Source organism: Oncorhynchus keta, unplaced genomic scaffold, assembly GCF_023373465.1.
Source record: "Oncorhynchus keta strain PuntledgeMale-10-30-2019 unplaced genomic scaffold, Oket_V2 Un_contig_2878_pilon_pilon, whole genome shotgun sequence".
In the NCBI taxonomy this organism is placed as follows: domain Eukaryota; kingdom Metazoa; phylum Chordata; class Actinopteri; order Salmoniformes; family Salmonidae; genus Oncorhynchus; species Oncorhynchus keta.
In genome coordinates, this window is record NW_026286225.1 from 80,063 (window position 1) to 100,555 (window position 20,493).

Genomic DNA, 20,493 nt, shown 5'->3' on the forward strand with positions numbered 1-20,493 from the left:
TGGTACACCCATACATACCCTTTGGTCTAGAATACCCCTGTCCTGTACAACCATGGTACACCCATACATATCCTTTGGTCTAGAATACCCCTGTCCTGTACAACCATGGTACACCCATACATACCCTTTGGTCTAGAATACCCCTGTCCTGTACAACCATGGTACACCCATACATACCCTTTGGTCTAGAATACCCCTGTCTGTACAACCTGGTACACCCATACATATCCGTTGGTCATGTCCTGTACAACCATGGTACACCCATACATACCCTTTGGTCTAGAATACCCCTGTCCTGTACAACCATGGTACACCCATACATATCCGTTGGTCTAGAATACCCCTGTCTGTACAACCATGGTACACCCATACATACCCCGTTGGTCTAGAATGACACAACCATGGTACACCCATACATATCCGTTGGTCTAGAATACCCCTGTCCTGTACAACCATGGTACACCCATACATACCCTTTGGTCTAGAAACCCCTGTCCTGTACAACCATGGTACACCCATACATATCCGTTGGTCTAGAATACCCCTGTCCTGTACAACCATGGTACACCCATACATATCCGTTGGTCTAGAATACCCCTGTCCTGTACATACCATGGTACACCCATACATACCCTTTGGTCTAGAATACCCCTGTCCTGTACAACCATGGTACACCCATACATATCCGTTGGTCTAGAATGCCCCTGTCCTGTACAACCATGGTACACCCATACATATCCGTTGGTCTAGAATACCCCTGTCCTGTACAACCATGGTACACCCATACATACCCTTTGGTCTAGAATACCCCTGTCCTGTACAACCATGGTACACCCATACATACCCTTTGGTCTAGAATACCCCTGTCCTGTACAACCATGGTACACCCATACATATCCGTTGGTCTAGAATACCCCTGTCCTGTACAACCATGGTACACCCATACATATCCTTTGGTCTAGAATACCCCTGTCCTGTACAACCATGGTACACCCATACATACCCCTTTGGTCTAGAATACCCCTGTCCTGTACAACCATGGTACACCCATACATATCCGTTGGTCTAGAATACCCCTGTCCTGTACAACCATGGTACACCCATACATATCCGTTGGTCTAGAATACCCCTGTCCTGTACAACCATGGTACACCCACCCATTGGTCTAGAATACCCCTGTCCTGTACAACCATGGTACACACCCATACATACCCTTTGGTCTAGAATACCCCTGTCCTGTACAACCATGGTACACCCATACATATCCGTTGGTCTAGAATACCCCTGTCCTGTACAACCATGGTACACCCATACATATCCTTTGGTCTAGAATACCCCTGTCCTGTACAACCATGGTACACCCATACATACCCTTTGGTCTAGAATACCCCTGTCCTGTACAACCATGGTACACCCATACATATCCGTTGGTCTAGAATACCCCTGTCCTGTACAACCATGGTACACCCATACATACCCTTTGGTCTAGAATACCCCTGTCCTGTACAACCATGGTACACCCATACATATCCGTTGGTCTAGAATACCCCTGTCCTGTACAACCATGGTACACCCATACATACCCTTTGGTCTAGAATACCCCTGTCCTGTACAACCATGGTACACCCATACATATCCGTTGGTCTAGAATACCCCTGTCCTGTACAACCATGGTACCCATACATATCCGTTGGTCTAGAATACCCCTGTCCTGTACAACCATGGTACACCCATACATACCCTTTGGTCTAGAATACCCCTGTCCTGTACAACCATGGTACACCCATACATATCCGTTGGTCTAGAATACCCCTGTCCTGTACAACCATGGTACACCCATACATATCCTTTGGCTGAATACCCCTGTCCTACAAGACCCATACATATCCCTAGAATACCCCTGTACAACCATGGTACACCCATACATACCCTTTGGTCTAGAATACCCCTGTCACATGTACAACCATGGTACACCCATACATACCCATTGGTCTAGAATACCCCTGTCCTGTACAACCATGGTACACCCATACATACCCGTTGGTCTAGAATACCCCTGTCCTGTACAACCATGGTACACCCATACATATCCGTTGGTCTAGAATACCCCTGTCCTGTACAACCATGGTACACCCATACATATCCTTTGGTCTAGAATACCCCTGTCCTGTACAACCATGGTACACCCATACATATCCGTTGGTCTAGAATACCCCTGTCCTGTACAACCATGGTACACCCATACATACCCTTTGGTCTAGAATACCACTGTCCCATACTACCACTGTATACTGTGATGTCTGCTTTTGGCTCTGGGCAGTCTGCCTTAAATCAGTTATTAATGTCTGAAAGCTTTGGAGCCCTGGCCGACCATAAGGCCTGTCATTTACAGCCTTCAGGAATAATTCATACCCCTTGATTTATTCCACATTTTGTTGTTAGACTGAATTCAAAATTGATTTAATAATTTTATTCTCACCCATTTACACACACTACCCCATATTGACAAAGTGAAACGTGTTCTTAGATGTTTGCAAATGTATTGAAAATGAAATGCATAAATATCTCATTTACATAAGTATTCACACCACTGAGTCAATAAATGTTAGACTGACATTTGGCTGTAATTACAGCTGTGTGTCTTTCTGGGTAAGTCTCTAAGAGTATCATTTATTAACTTCTCCAGCTCAGTCAAATTAGTTGTTTATCTTCGCTAGATAGCCATTTTCAAGACTTGCCATAGATTTTCAAGATGATTTTTAAATCAAATCTGTAACTCGGCCATTCAGGAACATTCTTTATCATCTTGGTAAGCAACTCCAGTGTATATTTGGCCTTGTTATTGTCCTCCTGAAAGGTGAATTGGTCTCTCACCAGACTGAATCGGGTTTTCCAATAGGTTATTGCTTGTGCTTAGCTCTATTCAGCTTTAGCTTTATCCCCCAAAAAACTCCCTGATCCTTGCCGATGACAAGCATACCCATAACATGATGTAGCCACCACCATGCTTGACAATATTAAGTGGTACTCAGTGAGGGATGTGTTGTGATGGATTTGCCCCAAACTTAACACTTTATATTATGGACATGCAGTTAATTTCATTGCCACATTTTTTTTTGGCGTTTTACTTTAGTGCCGTATTGCTAACAGGATGCATATTTTGGATTATTTTAATTCTGTACAGGCATCCTTCTTTTCGCTCTGTCATTTCGGTTAGTATTGTGGAGTAACTACAAGTTTGTTGATCCATCTTCAGTTTTCTCCCATCACAGCCGTTAAACTCTGCACCTGTTTTAAAGTCACCGTTGGCCTCATGGTGAAATCCCTGAGCGGTTTCCTTTGTCTCCGGCAACTGAGAAGGAAGTGTCTTTGTAGTGACTGGGTCTACTGATACATCATCCAAAGTGTAATTAATAACTTCACCAGAGGCTCAAAGGGATATTCAATGTCTGCTTCTTTTTACCCATCGACCAATAGGGGCCCTTCTTTGCGAGGCATTGGAAAACCTCCCTTGTCTTTGTAGTTAAATCAGTGTTTGAAATTCACTGCTTGACTGAGGGACCTTACACCTACCTGTATGTGTGGGGTACAGAGATGAGGTAGTCTTTCATAAATCACGTTAAACACTATTATGCACATTGTTTAAGTCCATGTAACTTTATTATGTGACTGAAGCACAGTTTTACTCCTTAATGTGTTGTGGCTTGTCATAACAAAGGGGTTGAATACTTATTCACTTGACATTTCAGCATTTTGTTTTTTAATAATTTGTCAACTTTTCAAAAATATTTCCACTTTTACATTATGGGATATTGTGTGTGTGTGTGTCGGCCAGTGACACAACATCTACATTTGAATCCATTTTAAGTTGAAGATGTAGTACAACAAAATGTGTGAAAAGTCCAGGGGTGTGAATACTGTCTGAAGGCAAGGTACTGTATTTTCACTGTCCTGACCTTTTCAGGATCAATCTTGACTGTTGCACACTTTCCTGTCACTCATTTACTAGGGACATGTCTCAAGTCATTGGGTTGCTGTAAGGCTGATACTGGTGTTCATGGGCTAGTTAGAGACCACTACTTCCTCATTGGATCTGGTTGATTTCCCAGCCCGGAGTCCTGCCTTGTTGAAACGGTGCTCTGACAGACGTCACTCGTGGTTAAATAAAGGAATTTGCGTTGGCGCTCCTTCCTTCTCATCTCTTGCTGTTTCCTCCATAGATTTTCAAAATACCCATTTCCTCATTGCTGCTGGGACCTTTTTACAAGGTGTGTCACTGTCTCTCTGTGTCTCAAATGGCAGCGTATTCCATTTGTAGTGCCATAAGACTCTGGTCAAAAGTAGTGCACTATTCAGGGTACAGGGTGCTGCAACACTGGCCTGTGGGTGCCGTTTAGGACACACTCACCCTGTTCTGAGCTGAGGAGCCGTTTCTCTTCACTGCCCGCCCCTTTTGAATACGACCCAGGACTTCTAAAGGACCTTTAGCTAGAAGACAGGTCTGCCGCTTATCTAGCTTGGCACTGTACCAGTTGGCCCCGTGGGTGCCGTAACGCCGGCCCGTGGGTGCCGTAACGCCGGCCCGTGGGTGCCGTAACGCCCCGGCCCGTAATTCATACCCCTTGATTTGGGTGCCGTAGACAGGTTTTGGTTGACCTGAGCCTGGACCATAAGTGTATTGGATTTCCCCGCCCATTCACTCAGTACAGAAACTATGTTCAGACTGTTTGCAATAGAGATTTACTGCAATGCACAGCCAGTAGACGAGGGGCGGGATGATCACACTAGACCTTTAAGGGATTAACAATAAGAATCATTCTTGGTATGAATTTGGCTGACGCTGTAGCTTCTAAATGTGGTATTGGTCTGATGAGACTGTTTATATTGAGGTCACTGTGACAGCGAAGAGGAATGGCAGTTGCCAAGCCATGAGGATCAAAGCCCCAAACCCATGAGACAAGTGTTATAGCAGCCATGAGGACGATTTTTACAGCCATGAGGACAAGTGTTATACAGCCGTGAGGAACGGGAGTGTTATAACAGCCATGAGGACGGGGCGAGTGTTACGAGGGGCCTTGTGAACGAGGCGGGAAAAGTGTTATTACAGCCCTGAAGACGAGTGCGGTAACAGCCATGAGACGAATCGTGTTATAACAGCAATGAGGTTAGTGGGGACCATGAGGACGAGTCTATAACAGCCTTGAGGCTTTATTACAGCCATGAGGACGAGTGACCAGCCATGAGGACGAGGTGTTATACCCGGATGAGGACATGAGTGTTAGCCGGAACAGCCATGAGGACGATTAAGTGTTACTACAGCCATGAGGGATGTTATTACAGCCATGAGGGGGTTTAGCAGCCATGAGGACGAGTGTTATAACACGTTTTAGTGTTATAACAGCCATGAGGACGAGTGTTATTACAGCCATGAGAACTGGTGTTATTACTTTATGTGACGAGTGTTGTAACAGTTATGCATGATTTTGGTGTTCTGATGTGTTATTAACAGCCGTGAGGACAGTGTTATAACAGCTCTGAGGGCGAGTGTTATAACAGTGAAGACGAGTGTTATTACAGCCATGAGGACGAGTGTTTATTACAGCCGTGAGGACGCAGTGTTTTACAGCCATGTGAGGATGGTGTTATAGCAGCCATGAGGACGTGATTTGTTGTCTACAGCCTGTGAGGACTCAGTGTTTTGTACAGCCATGGGACGAGTGATATAGCAGCCATGAGTGTAATGTTGTATAGCAGCCATGAGGAGATGGTTATTACAGCCATGAGGACGCTTGTTATTACAGCCATGAAGACGAGTGTTATAACAGCATTGAAAACCTCGAGTGTTATTACAGCCGTGAGGACGAGTGTTATTACAGCCGACTGAGGGACCTTACAACAGCCGTGAGGTGGAGTGTTAGTAACAGAGATGAGGACGAGTGTTATTAGGAAGTCGTTTAACAGCTCCATGAGGACGAGTGTATTACAGCCATGAACTGTTATTACAGCCGTGAAGCACAGTGTTATTACAGCCATGAGGACGAGTGTTATACACGTGAGCCGTGAGGACAGAGGAGTGTTATTCAGCCGTGAGGACGCAGTGTTATTACAGCCGTTGACGAGTGTTATTACAGCCGTGAGGACGAGTGTTATTACAGCCGTGAGGACGGAACATTACAGCCGTGAGGCTATACAGAGTGTTATTATTGGACCGTGAGTTGACTGTGAGTGTTATTAAGCCGTGAGGACGAGTGTTATTACAACGTGAAAAGTGTTATTACAGCCAGGACGATGACTTACAGCCTGAGGTTTCTACAGCCGAGTGTTATTCACAGCCCAGGACCTGTTCAGGATCAGCCGTGAGGCTTTATTCACAGCCGTGAGGACAGTGTCTCACAGCCGTTCCTTGCTATTACAGTGCTCTACGAGTGTTATTACAGCCGTGAGGCGAGTTCTATTACAGCCGTGGAGGATCTGTGTTATTCCCAGCCGTGAGTCCTGTTATTCCCGTGAGGCGAGTGTTCTGACAGCCGTGACTCGAGTGTTAACAGCCGTAGGGAAGTGTTATTTGCCGTGAGGACGAGTGTTATTCTCATCCGTGAGGACTGTTTTCAGCCGTGAGGACGAGTCTCTTATTACAGCTGTGAGGACGAGTGTTATTACAGCCGTGAGGACACTGTTATAACAGCCTGAGGACGAGTGTTATTACATCCGTGAGCTTCTCAATAGTGTTACTCTGGTGAGGACGAGTGTTATTACAGGGTGAGGAGAGTGTTATAACAGCCGTCTTTGCGAGTTTATTACTCTCTCTCCCCACGTGAGGACGAGTGTTATTACAGCCGTGAGGACGAGTGTTATCTTCAGCCTGAGGCGAGTGTTATTAGCAGCCATGAGGACGAGGTTACTTGCAGCCATGAGGACCTGTTATAGCAGCCATGAGGCTTTAGCAGCCATGAGCTTCTCTCTTACTAAACCAACATCTGGCCAATGGCAGCCACAGCAACCATGACTTTCCTCACAAGACAAGGCCAAACACTGTTTTTATGTGCATCCCAAATGACACCATATTCCTTCTATAGTGCTCTCTACTTGACCAAGGCCCTTACAGTAGGTCTCCAGTCAGAGGCACTGAAATATAGGCTATGCAACAGGTGACATTTGGGATACAAGGTTTCTCACACAGGAGAGAAGACCAGTAATATGTTGAGCTGGTTTCCCCGTCCTGTGTACTCTCTGTTGCTGCAGGGGCTGTGGCCTGACTGGACTGCACATCTAGGGCTTCTCAACATAGTGGAGAGACGAGGGGACCGGAGAGACGGGCGGGGGGGACCGGAGAGACGAGTCAGACGGGGACCGGAGAGACTAGGGGGACCGGGGAGAGACTAGGGGGACCAGAGAGACGAGGGGGAAAGAGAGACGAGGAGGACCAGGAGAGACGAGAGGGGGCGGGAAAGAGAGACGAGGGGGACCAGAGAGACGAGGGCGGGAAAGAGAGACGAGGGAACAGAGAGACGAGGGGGACCAGAGAGACGAGGGCGGGAAAGAGAGACGAGGGGGACCAGAGAGACGAGGGCGGGAAAGAGAGACGAGGGGGACCAGAGAGACGAGGGGCCCCGGAGAGACGAGGGGGACCAGAGACGAGGGGGCGGGAGAGACGAGGGGGAAAGAGAGACGAGGAGGACCCAGAGACAGGGGGGACCGGAGAGACGAGGGGGACCGGAGAGACTAGGGGGACCGGAGAGACTCAGGGGGACCGGAGAGACGAGGGGGGGAAAGAGAGACCGAGGTTTCAAACAAGGGGACCGGAGAGACGAGAGGGGGACCGAGGGGAGAGACGAGGGGGACCGGAAGAGAAAGTGGGGGACCGGAGAGACGAGGGGGGGAAGAGAGACGAGGGGGACCAGAGAGACGAGGGGGAAAGAGAGACGAGGGGGACCAGAGAGAGGGGGCTTTCCCAGGGGATTCAGCCCTGTTAAGTTAACCCCTATCCTTTCATTTCCCCTGAAGCTGGACTCTCAGGTGTCTGTCTATACCCTGGTAGTGTTAAGTCTGGTTACATGAACGTTATGCTACCGGGTGTGTTCTGATGTTTACATTTCCTGAAGAGGAGTGGGTGATGAACTTCTACAGGCGTAGATGCCGCCGCATGTGAAAACGAACAGGGCAGTAAAATGGAAATAAATATGGTAGTACTTGTGATTTGTGTAGAGATGGTGTTGACTGTTAGCTCAGTGTTTCTAGTAACCTGGGTTGGAGTGGGATGCCAAGGACAGACTGGTGTGGAGGTCTATCTAACACTGTTGTATTGGTTCTGAGAATTGGTGAGGTGCAGAAATGGCCTTTAAAAAGGCCTGTGCGATCTGTCGCTGCAAAATAAAACACTTACCACTTTAGAAACAATGAAAGTTGGGGCAGTCTTTTAGAGCCTTGTCTAAAAAAATATATATATATATATGACAACAAAACACTGTTCCTCCACATTCATTCTGACTTTCCGTTTCCCAGAAGTGTGTGTAGTCATGAGTGGGATTTTCCATCCCTGCCCTCCAGAAGTCATTTCCCCAACCTTCCATCTTGGTGTCCTCTGTGATTGGATAAAGGAGGCTATTCTACTGTTGATGCAATCTCAGAAGTTTGGTTATTGCTCCATCCTTCCCATACAGAGCATTATTCTGTTGTGACACAGTGACTGGTGCCCTGTTGACAGAGGAAGGGTGGAACCCAGTAGCCTCAGGCCTGGTTATTATGTCTTGGCATTGTGATGCATCTACCTACCTAACTGACTTTGAGCCAGTAAACAGGAACATACTGTTAGGCTATACAGAGAAATGTCTAGTGTATTGGACCTGGTGAACTGCACTGTGACTGCTCTCTTACTTTTCACTTGACCCACTAAGTAACTGAACTTTGAAAGAGTTGATTGACCATGCATTGATGCCCTTTCCTCTCGTTTCTCCCGCCCCCTCTTCTACATTCTTTCTGTCCCTCTCCTCCCCTCTTTTATCCCCCCTTGTCTCTCTCTCTCTCTCTCTCTCTCTCTGTCTCTGTGTCTCTGTCTCTGTCTCTCTCTCTCTCTCTCTCTGTCTCTGTCTCTCTCTGTGTCTCTCTCTCTCTGTCTCTCTCTGTGTCTCTGTGTCTCTCTCTCTGTGTCTCTCTCTCTGTGTCTCTGTCTCTCTCTCTTTCTCTCTCTCTGTCTCTCTGTCTCTGTGTCTCTCTGTGTCTCTCTGTCTCTCTTCTCTCTTTCTCTCTCTTCTCTCTCTCTTTCTCTCTCTCTCTGTCTTTCTCTCTTTCTCTCTCTCTCTCTCTTTATCTCTCTTTCTCTCTTTCTCTCTCTCTTTCTCTCTCTCTTTCTCTCTCTCTCTCTCTCTTTCTCTCTCTCTTTCTCTCTCTCTCTTTCTCTCTCTCTTTCTCTCTGTCTCTGTGTCTCTCTTTCTCTCCAGACGCGGATGCAGAGCCTGCAGCCCGAGCCGGGCGCGTTCCGTAACGTGATCTCGCGCTACGTCAGATCGTGCGTACCGAGGGGTGTGGCGACCTGTCTGGGGCTGAACGTCATGGCGATAGGGGCGGGGCCAGCCCATGCTCTGTACTTTGCCTGTTATGAGAAACTCAAGTTCTCACTCAGCAACGTGGTCCACCCGGGAGCTAATAGCCACTTTGCTAATGGTACGGTGTTACAGCCACACATTCCCTGAGACATTAACATGTGCATACGTATTGTACCTTAGAGGTATTAGCAATGATGCTAATTTGACCAACGGTCACTGAGAGACCGACAGATGAAGGAAAGTTGCGGCATCTACTGCTGTGTTTTTGTCTTACTGCAATGGTAACCAACCATCTCTCTACTGCTGTGTTTGTCTTACTGCACTGGTAACCAACCATCTCTCTACTGCTGTGTTTGTCTTACTGCACTGGTAACCAACCATCTCTCTACTGCTGTGTTTTTGTCTTACTGCACTGGTAACCAACCATCTCTCTACTGCTGTGTGTTTGTCTTACTGCACTGGTAACCAACCATCTCTCTACTGCTGTGTGTTTGTCTTACTGCACTGGTAACCAACCATCTCTCTACTGCTGTGTGTTTGTCTTACTGCACTGGTAACCAACCATCTCTCTACTTCTGTGTTTGTCTTACTGCACTGGTAACCAACCATCTCTCTACTGCTGTGTGTTTGTCTTACTGCACTGGTAACCAACCATCTCTCTACTGCTGTGTGTTTGTCTTACTGCACTGGTAACCAACCATCTCTCTACTGCTGTGTGTTTGTCTTACTGCACTGGTAACCAACCATCTCTCTACTGTTGTGTGTTTGTCTTACTGCACTGGTAACCAACCATCTCTCTACTGTTGTGTGTTTGTCTTACTGCACTGGTAACCAACCATCTCTCTACCCTCTGCTGTCTCTTTTAACAGGAATGGCAGGCTGCATGGCCACTGTACTCCATGATGCAATCATGAACCCAGCAGAAGGTAAAACTGTGTGTGTGTGCATACTGTGTGTGTGCATACTGTGTGTGTGCATACTGTGTGTGTGCATACTGTGTGTGTGTGCATACTGTGTGTGTGTGCATACTGTGTGTGTGTGTGTGTGCATACTGTGTGTGTGTGCATACTGTGTGTGTGTGTGCATACTGTGTGTGTGTGCATACTGTGTGTGTGTGCATACTGTGTGTGTGTGCATACTGTGTGCATACTGTGTGTGTGTGCATACTGTGTGTGTGTGCATACTGTGTGCATACTGTGTGTGTGTGCATACTGTGTGTGTGTGCATACTGTGTGTGTGCATACTGTGTGTGTGCATACTGTGTGTGTGTGTGCATACTGTGTGTGTGTGTGCATACTGTGTGTGTGTGTGCATACTGTGTGTGTGTGTGCATACTGTGTGTGTGTGCATACTGTGTGTGTGTGCATACTGTGTGTGTGTGTGCATACTGTGTGTGTGTGTGTGTGTGCATACTGTGTGTGTGTGCGCGCATACTGTGTGTGTGTGTATACTGTGTGCGCGTGTGTGTGTGCGCGTGTACTATGTGTATGCGCGTACTGTGTGTGTGTACTGTGTGTGTGTGTGTATACAGTGTGTGCATACATTGTGTGTGTGTGTGCATGTACTTTGTGTGTGCATGTACTTTGTGTGTTTGTGCGCGAACTGTGTGTGCGTATTGTGTGTACTTTGTGTGTGTATACTGTGCATGCATACATTGTGTTTGTGTGTGTGGCGCGTACTTTGTGTGTACTTTGTGTGTGTGTACTCTGTGTGTACTGTGTGTGTGTGCATGTCTCTTTATTGAGCAGAGCAGCCCAAGCTGAGCCGTTGCTATGGATACGCGGCGTGCAGAGCGAGCTGTGCACATGGAGCGAATGACAGACAGAGGAGCAGTTTATGGATTAACTAACAGTTATTTCTGATTTCGGGCAGGGCCAGGCCGGGCCTTACTTTTGGCAGAAGCCAGCGGGCCTGGGTAGTGGTAGGGCTTGGTCTTAAAATGATTCTTACCCATGCAGGGCTCTAGCCTAGATGATGAGATGATTTTGGACAAAAGAGCAAGATTATTTTAAATTGTCACAAACTGCAGCCACATCGATCATCATGTCACCAGAATAATGTCCTTGTGACCTAAATAATGATTGATGATCTAAAAGGCACTGCGCTATTTCTGAACTGTCTTGCTAAACTATTAGAATCCTTGATTCATTTTCAGCCAAGATCTTTGTTATCTTTGAAATGTATTGTAAATGTACATCCGTTGGGTTTTAGACCAGGTCATGGCACTGTCTCTGCTGCATCTCTCCTTGGTGTGGTTAACTATGGCTAAAAGGCACTGTCTCTGCTGCATCTCTCCTTGGTGTGGTTAACTATGGCTAAAGGCACTGTCTCTGCTGCATCTCTCCTTGGTGTGGTTAACTATGGCTAAAAGGCACTGTCTGCTGCATCTCTCCTTGGTGTGGTTAACTATGGCTAAAAGGCACTGTCTCTGCTGCATCTCTCCTTGGTGTGGTTAACTATGGCTAAAAGGCACTGTCTCTGCTGCATCTCTCCTTGGTGTGGTTAACTATGGCTAAAAGGCACTGTCTCTGCTGCATCTCTCCTTGATGTGGTTAACTATGGCTAAAAGGCACTGTCTCTGCTGCATCTCTCCTTGATGTGGTTAACTATGGCTAAAAGGCACTGTCTCTGCTGCATCTCTCCTTGGTGTGGTTAACTATGGCTAAAAGGCACTGTCTCTGCTGCATCTCTCCTTGATGTGGTTAACTATGGCTAAAGGCACTGTCTCTGCTGCATCTCTCCTTGATGTGGTTAACTATGGCTAAAAGGCACTGTCTCTGCTGCATCTCTCCTTGGTGTGGTTAACTATGGCTAAAGGCACTGTCTCTGCTGCATCTCTCCTTGGTGTGGTTAACTATGGCTAAAGGCACTGTCTCTGCTGCATCTCTCCTTGGTGTGGTTAACTATGGCTAAAAGGCACTGTCTCTGCTGCATCTCTCCTTGGTGTGGTTAACTATGGCTAAAAGGCACTGTCTCTGCTGCATCTCTCCTTGATGTGGTTAACTATGGCTAAAAGGCACTGTCTCTGCTGCATCTCTCCTTGGTGTGGTTAACTATGGCTAAAAGGCACTGTCTCTGCTGCATCTCTCCTTGATGTGGTTAACTATGGCTAAAAGGCACTGTCTCTGCTGCATCTCTCCTTGGTGTGGTTAACTATGGCTAAAAGGCACTGTCTCTGCTGCATCTCTCCTTGGTGTGGTTAACTATGGCTAAAAGGCACTGTCTCTGCTGCATCTCTCCTTGGTGTGGTTAACTATGGCTAAAGGCACTGTCTCTGCTGCATCTCTCCTTGGTGTGGTTAACTATGGCTAAAAGGCACTGTCTCTGCTGCATCTCTCCTTGGTGTGGTTAACTATGGCTAAAAGGCACTGTCTCTGCTGCATCTCTCCTTGGTGTGGTTAACTATGGCTAAAAGGCACTGTCTCTGCTGCATCTCTCCTTGGTGTGGTTAACTATGGCTAAAAGGCACTGTCTCTGCTGCATCTCTCCTTGATGTGGTTAACTATGGCTAAAAGGCACTGTCTCTGCTGCATCTCTCCTTGGTGTGGTTAACTATGGCTAAAAGGCACTGTCTCTGCTGCATCTCTCCTTGGTGTGGTTAACTATGGCTAAAGGCACTGTCTCTGCTGCATCTCCTTGGTGTGGTTAACTATGGCTAAAAGGCACTGTCTCTGCTGCATCTCTCCTTGATGTGGTTAACTATGGCTAAAAGGCACTGTCTCTGCTGCATCTCTCCTTGATGTGGTTAACTATGGCTAAAAGGCACTGTCTCTGCTGCATCTCTCCTTGGTGTGGTTAACTATGGCTAAAAGGCACTGTCTCTGCTGCATCTCTCCTTGGTGTGGTTAACTATGGCTAAAAGGCACTGTCTCTGCTGCATCTCTCCTTGGTGTGGTTAACTATGGCTAAAAGGCACTGTCTCTGCTGCATCTCTCCTTGGTGTGGTTAACTATGGCTAAAAGGCACTGTCTCTGCTGCATCTCTCCTTGGTGTGGTTAACTATGGCTAAAAGGCACTGTCTCTGCTGCATCTCTCCTTGATGTGGTTAACTATGGCTAAAAGGCACTGTCTCTGCTGCATCTCTCCTTGATGTGGTTAACTATGGCTAAAAGGCACTGTCTCTGCTGCATCTCTCCTTGATGTGGTTAACTATGGCTAAAAGGCACTGTCTCTGCTGCATCTCTCCTTGATGTGGTTAACTATGGCTAAAAGGCACTGTCTCTGCTGCATCTCTCCTTGGTGTGGTTAACTATGGCTAAAAGGCACTGTCTCTGCTGCATCTCTCCCTTATGTGGTTAACTATGGCTAAAAGGCACTGTCTCTGCTGCATCTCTCCTTGATGTGGTTAACTATGGCTAAAAGGCACTGTCTCTGCTGCATCTCTCCCTTATGTGGTTAACTATGGCTAAAAGGCACTGTCTCTGCTGCATCTCTCCTTGGTGTGGTTAACTATGGCTAAAAGGCACTGTCTCTGCTGCATCTCTCCTTGGTGTGGTTAACTATGGCTAAAAGGCACTGTCTCTGCTGCATCTCTCCTTGGTGTGGTTAACTATGGCTAAAAGGCACTGTCTCTGCTGCATCTCTCCTTGGTGTGGTTAACTATGGCTAAAGGCACTGTCTCTGCTGCATCTCTCCTTGGTGTGGTTAACTATGGCTAAAAGGCACTGTCTCTGCTGCATCTCTCCTTGATGTGGTTAACTATGGCTAAAAGGCACTGTCTCTGCTGCATCTCTCCTTGGTGTGGTTAACTATGGCTAAAAGGCACTGTCTCTGCTGCATCTCTCCTTGGTGTGGTTAACTATGGCTAAAAGGCACTGTCTCTGCTGCATCTCTCCTTGGTGTGGTTAACTATGGCTAAAAGGCACTGTCTCTGCTGCATCTCTCCTTGGTGTGGTTAACTATGGCTAAAAGGCACATTGTGTTGCCCTCTTCATGTGGTTAACTTTCAAAGGCTTCTGCTGCATCTGTTGATCATCACTGCCAATTCTGTGTCTTTCCTCAATTGGTCTGGAACTATGGCTAAAAGGCACTGTCTCTGCTGCATCTCTCCTGTATGTGGTTAACTATGGATTCTGGGTACTGGCACTGTCTCTGCTGCATTAACTATCGAGGTGACTGTAAAAAACATTGTAACCTGCACTTGTATGTGGTTATACTAGGCACTTATTCCCTACAGTTGACCAGGCATCTGAACTACTCTGCCTTCATTGTATAACAGAAACTTTACTGACCTGAAATTAGCATTGAATGCAGGTTAACTAATGGCTACAGTTGTTCTCTGGATACATGTAAAAATAGCTCTGACTTAAGCATGTATTTTGGATGGCGTCCATATTGATTACTGGCTTACAAATATCTGTCTCTGATGCATAGATCTCTGGATAGATAGATCTCTGGATAGATAGATCTCTGGATAGATAGATCTCTGGATAGATAGATCTCTGGATAGGCACTGTCTCTGGATAGATCTCTCTGGATAGGTTAACTATGGCTAAATCTCTGGGTTGATTCTCTGGATTGATAGATCTCTGGATTGATAGATCTCTGTTAAGATCTCTGGATTGATAGATCTCTGGATTGATAGGTCTTCTGGATAGATGGTTGATCTCTGGCTAGAAGATCTCTGGCAGATCTCTGGATAGATAGATCTCTGGATTGATAGATCTCTGGATAGATAGATCTCTGGATAGATAGATCTCTGGATAGATAGATCTCTGGATAGATAGATCTCTGGATTGATAGATCTCTGGATAGATAGATCTCTGGATAGATAGATCTCTGGATAGATAGATCTCTGGATAGATAGATCTCTGGATAGATAGATCTCTGGATAGATGAAAAGCTTTTTCAAAAGCATATTGATAAGTTGGTAAAAAGCTGAGAATTAAAAATGGTCTTCTGTAGAAATAGGTCCTGCCTCTCGCTAAATGATGTGTTCAGTTACGTTCCCATCGTCCGTGGACTGACATCATCTGTATGAACGCAGCTGCGGGTCAAGTGTGGTATAGTGCACCGTGGGTCATAGTGCACCGCGGGTCATAGTGCACCGCGGGTCATAGTGCTCTGCGGGCATAGTGCTCCTTGGTGGTTAACTAGGTCATAGTGCACTGTGTTTTATGATGGGGGACCATTTCAGTGCTCATCACTGCATTCTGCTGATGTCTGCAGGTTGATACATTGATATGTTTATTCATTCCTAAAGCCCTTTACTGCGTCCCCCTAGCGTCTTCACTAAGCGTAAAAGGTGTGTTACCTGCCGTCTCAGGGATGGTTAACTCTGGGAACTACTGTGGTCTCTCACAGTTAGGTAGATCAGCTTTTAGGAAACCTCATTTGTGCAATCTTCAAAATGTTGATGAATGTGATGTTCATGCTTCAGAAAGGTAATTGCAGAAAGCTGATTTGAGGAACTAATAAATAACGGATGTGATGTTCTGGTGCCTCCCTGATACACATGTAATATAGCTCAGACTCCCTGATACACTGTAGATATCTTTGGATCCCTGATACACACTGTAGATATCTGCATTGTCAGACTCCCTGATACACACTGTAGATATCTGCAGGTTAGACTCCCCTGATACACACTGTAGATAGATCAGACTCCCTGATACACACTGTAGATATCTGCAGCGCAGATCCTCTGGATATCTGAGCGTCAGACTCTACACACTGTAGATATCTGAGCGTGACTCCCTACTGGATATCTGCAGCGTCACTCTCTGTAGATAGATAGATCTACACTGATAGATAGATCTCTGGATATCTGTGGCCTCAGACTATGATACACACTGATCTGCAGCCTCAGATCTCCTGATAGATATCTGGCGACTCCCTGATACACACTGTAGATATCTGCAGCGTCAGACTCCCTGATACACTGTAGATATCTGCAGCGTCAGACTCCCTGGATACATAGATCTCTGGAACAGATGAATCACACTTAGATATCTCTGCTCAGATCTCCTGGATACTACTGTAGATAGCGTCAGACTCCCTGGATAGATTCTGCGTGCAGTACTTTGATACAAAAGGGGAGAATCTGCAAACTCCTGGTACACTGTAGATATCTAGCGTCAGACTCCCTGCACTGCAGATATCTGCAGCTCAACTCCCTGATCACTGTAGATATCTGCAGCCTCAGACTCCCTGATACACACTGTAGATATCTGCAGCCTCAGACTCCCTGATACACTGTAGATATCTGCAGCCTCACTCCCTGATACACACTGTAGATATCTGCAGCTGCCAACTCCCTGCACTGTAGATATCTGGCGTCAGACTCCTGATACACACTGTAGATATCTGCAGCGGATAGCTCCCTGATACACACTGTAGATATCTGTAGCCTCAGACTCCCTGATACACACTGTAGATATCTGCAGCGTCAGACTCCGGATACACACTGAAAAGATATCTGCAGCCTCAGACTCCCTGATACACACTGTAGATATCTGCAGCCTCAGACCCCTGATACACACTGTAGATATCTGCAGCGTCAGACTCCCTGATACACACTGTAGATATCTGCAGCGTCAGACTCCCTGATACACACTGTAGATATCTGCAGCCTCAGACTCCCTGATACACACTGTAGATATCTGCAGCGTCAGACTCCCTGATACACACTGTAGATATCTGCAGCGTCAGACTCCCTGATACACACTGTAGATATCTGCAGCGCACTCCTGATACACACTGTAGATATCTGCAGCGTCAGACTCCCTGATACACACTGTAGATATCTGCAGCGTTCCCCTGATACACACTGTAGATATCTGCAGCCTCAGACTCCCTGATACACACTGTAGATATCTGCAGCGTCAGACTCCCTGATACACACTGTAGATATCTGCAGCGTCAGACTCCCTGATACACACTGTAGATATCTGCAGCCTCAGACTCCCTGATACACACTGTAGATATCTGCAGCGTCAGACTCCCTGATACACAGGGTAGATATCTGCAGCGTCAGACTCCCTGATACACACTGTAGATATCTGCAGCGTCAGACTCCCTGATACACACTGTAGATATCTGCAGCTTCAACTCCCTGATACACACTGTAGATATCTGCAGCTTCAGACTCCCTGATACACACTGTAGATATCTGCAGCCTAATCCCTGATACACACTGTAGATATCTGTAGCCTCAGACTCCTGATACACACTGTAGATATCTGCAGCGTCAGACTCCCTGATACACACTGTAGATATCTGCAGCGTCAGACTCCCTGATACACACTGTAGATATCTGCAGCCTCAGACTCCCTGATACACACTGTAGATATCTGCAGCGTCAGACTCCCTGATACACACTGTAGATATCTGCAGCGTCAGACTCCCTGATACACACTGTAGATATCTGCAGCCTCAGACTCCCTGATACACACTGTAGATATCTGCAGCGTCAGACTCCCTGATACACACTGTAGATATCTGCAGCGTCAGACTCCCTGATACACACTGTAGATATCTGCAGCGTCAGACTCCCTGATACACACTGTAGATATCTGCAGCCTCAGACTCCCTGATACACACTGTAGATATCTGCAGCGTCAGACTCCCTGATACACACTGTAGATATCTGCAGCGTCAGACTCCCTGATACACACTGTAGATATCTGCAGCGTCAGACTCCCTGATACACACTGTAGATATCTGCAGCCTCAGACTCCCTGATACACACTGTAGATATCTGCAGCCTCAGACTCCCTGATACACACTGTAGATATCTGCAGCGTCAGACTCCCTGATACACACTGTAGATATCTGCAGCGTCAGACTCCCTGATACATTAATAGAACAGTAATCCCTTCTCTGTCTGAATATTTATAGCACAACTCTTTATATACTGCCACAGGACACTAGGGGGAGCTCTGAGACTGGACAGCCATTAGGTGGCCATTAGGAGCAGCACCTGGGTAGAAGTTGCTAGTAGGCACAGATACAGGATCAGCTTACATGAGTCATATCCTATCCTTGACCTTGAGGGCAGGAAAAGTAAAACTGGCCTTAGATCAGTGTTGAGGGTTAGCATCATCTAACTAAAGGGGCATCGGAACACACATCTGTGAGTGTCATTAGTCGACCGGTTTGCAGGTGTGTGTTTACATTCTGCTCCCTCAAGTGTATAGCTCTATAGCATTAACATCCGTTGGCTCTCACACATGTGGCCGTGGTGATTGGTGTTTCCATAGCAACCTGACCGGGACCAGGTGTGCCAGCCAGCTGTGCCATTGGTCCACCGGCTGGGTCACTAGGGACGGGATTGGACGCTTTGAACTTTCTGGTGTTCTGAATTCCATAAGCCCCATTTCCTTTTACTTTCCTAAGTAGTGTTTCTTTTAGAGACTGGTTTCATCTCATTCTGATTGGCTGCAATGGGGAATCCCTTGATGGTGTGTGTCCCAACTGTATCCCTCATTGAAAGCCTAATATCTCTGTTTTGACTAGATGTGGTAGTCTTTTCCTTTCAACTATTTTCTTCTCTGTCCTGCCATTACCTGTTTTTTCTTCCTCTCCCTTTTCCTCTAGGCTGACCTTCCTCTAGGCTGACCTTCCTCTCCCTTTTCCCTAGGCTTTCCTCTAGGCTGACCTTCCTCTAGGCTGACCTTCCTCTAGGCTGACCTTCCTCTAGGCTGACCTTCCTCTAGGCTGACCTTCCTCTCCCTTTTCCTCTAGGCTGACCTTCCTCTCCCTTTTCCTCTAGGCTGACCTTCCTCTCCCTTTTCCTCTAGGCTGACCTTCCTCTCCGCTCCCTTTTCCTCTAGGCTGACCTTCCTCTTCCTCTAGGCTGACCTTCCTCTAGGCTGACCTTCCTCTCCCTTTTCCTCTAGGCTGACCTTCCTCTCCCTTTTCCTCTAGGCTGACCTTCCTCTCCCTTTTCCTCTAGGCTGACCTTCCTCTCCCTTTTCCTCTAGGCTGACCTTCCTCTCCCTTTTCCTCTAGGCTGACCTTCCTCTTCCTCTAGGCTGACCTTCCTCTTCCTCTAGGCTGACCTTCCGCTTCCTCTAGGCTGACCTTCCTCTCCCTTTTCCTCTAGGCTGACCTTCCTCTTCCTCCAGGCTGACCTTCCTCTCCCTTTTCCTCTAGGCTGCCCTTCCTCTCCCTTTTCCTCTAGGCTGACCTTCCTCTTCCTCCAGGCTGACCTTCCTCTCCCTTTTCCTCTAGGCTGACCTTCCCTTCCTCTCCCTTTTCCTCTAGGCTGACCTTCCTCTTCCTCCAGGCTGACCTTCCTCTTCCTCCAGGCTGACCTTCCTCTCCCTTTTCCTCTAGGCTGACCTTCCTCTCCCTTTTCCTCCAGGCTGATCTTCCTCTTCCTCCAGGCTGACCTTCCTCTTCCTCCAGGCTGACCTTCCTCTTCCTCCAGGCTGAACTTCCTCTCCCTTTTCCTCTAGGCTGACCTTCCTCTCCCTTTTCCTCCAGGCTGACCTTCCTCTTCCTCCAGGCTGACCTTCCTCTTCCTCCAGGCTGACCTTCCTCTTCCTCCAGGCTGAACTTCCTCTCCCTTTTCCTCTAGGCTGACCTTCCTCTCCCTTTTCCTCCAGGCTGACCTTCCTCTTCCTCCAGGCTGACCTTCCTCTTCCTCCAGGCTGACCTTCCTCTTCCTCCAGGCTGACCTTCCTCTTCCTCCAGGCTGAACTTCCTCTCCCTTTTCCTCTAGGCTGACCTTCCTCTCCGCTCCCTTTTCCTCTGGGCTGACCTTCCTCTTCCTCCAGGCTGACCTTCCTCTTCCTCCAGGCTGAACTTCCTCTTCCTTTTCCTCTGGGCTGACCTTCCTCTTCCTCTGGGCTGACCTTCCTTTTCCTCTGGGCTGACCTTCCTTTTCCTCTGGGCTGACCTTCCTTTTCCTCTGGGCTGACCTTGCTCTCTGTCTGGTTGTGTATTTTAAAAGCTCCAGTGTGTTTTCAACATCTGTTATTTTTCTTTCTAAACCGTCTCTCTCCCC

General features: G+C 47.2%; 1 long non-coding RNA gene and 1 pseudogene across 1 annotated transcript; one reads left to right on the forward strand and one right to left on the reverse strand.

The window, feature by feature from the left end:
• LOC118375594 (mitoferrin-2-like) overlaps nucleotides 1-20,493 on the forward strand; it is a 30,427-nt pseudogene that overhangs the window by 6,687 nt on the left and 3,247 nt on the right.
• Nucleotides 19,843-20,490, reverse strand: LOC127923212 (uncharacterized). The gene is made up of 3 exons (XR_008113692.1): nucleotides 20,342-20,490; nucleotides 20,099-20,297; nucleotides 19,843-20,020 (listed from the first exon to the last, which is right to left on the reverse strand). It is a non-coding gene; the product is annotated as an uncharacterized LOC127923212 (long non-coding RNA).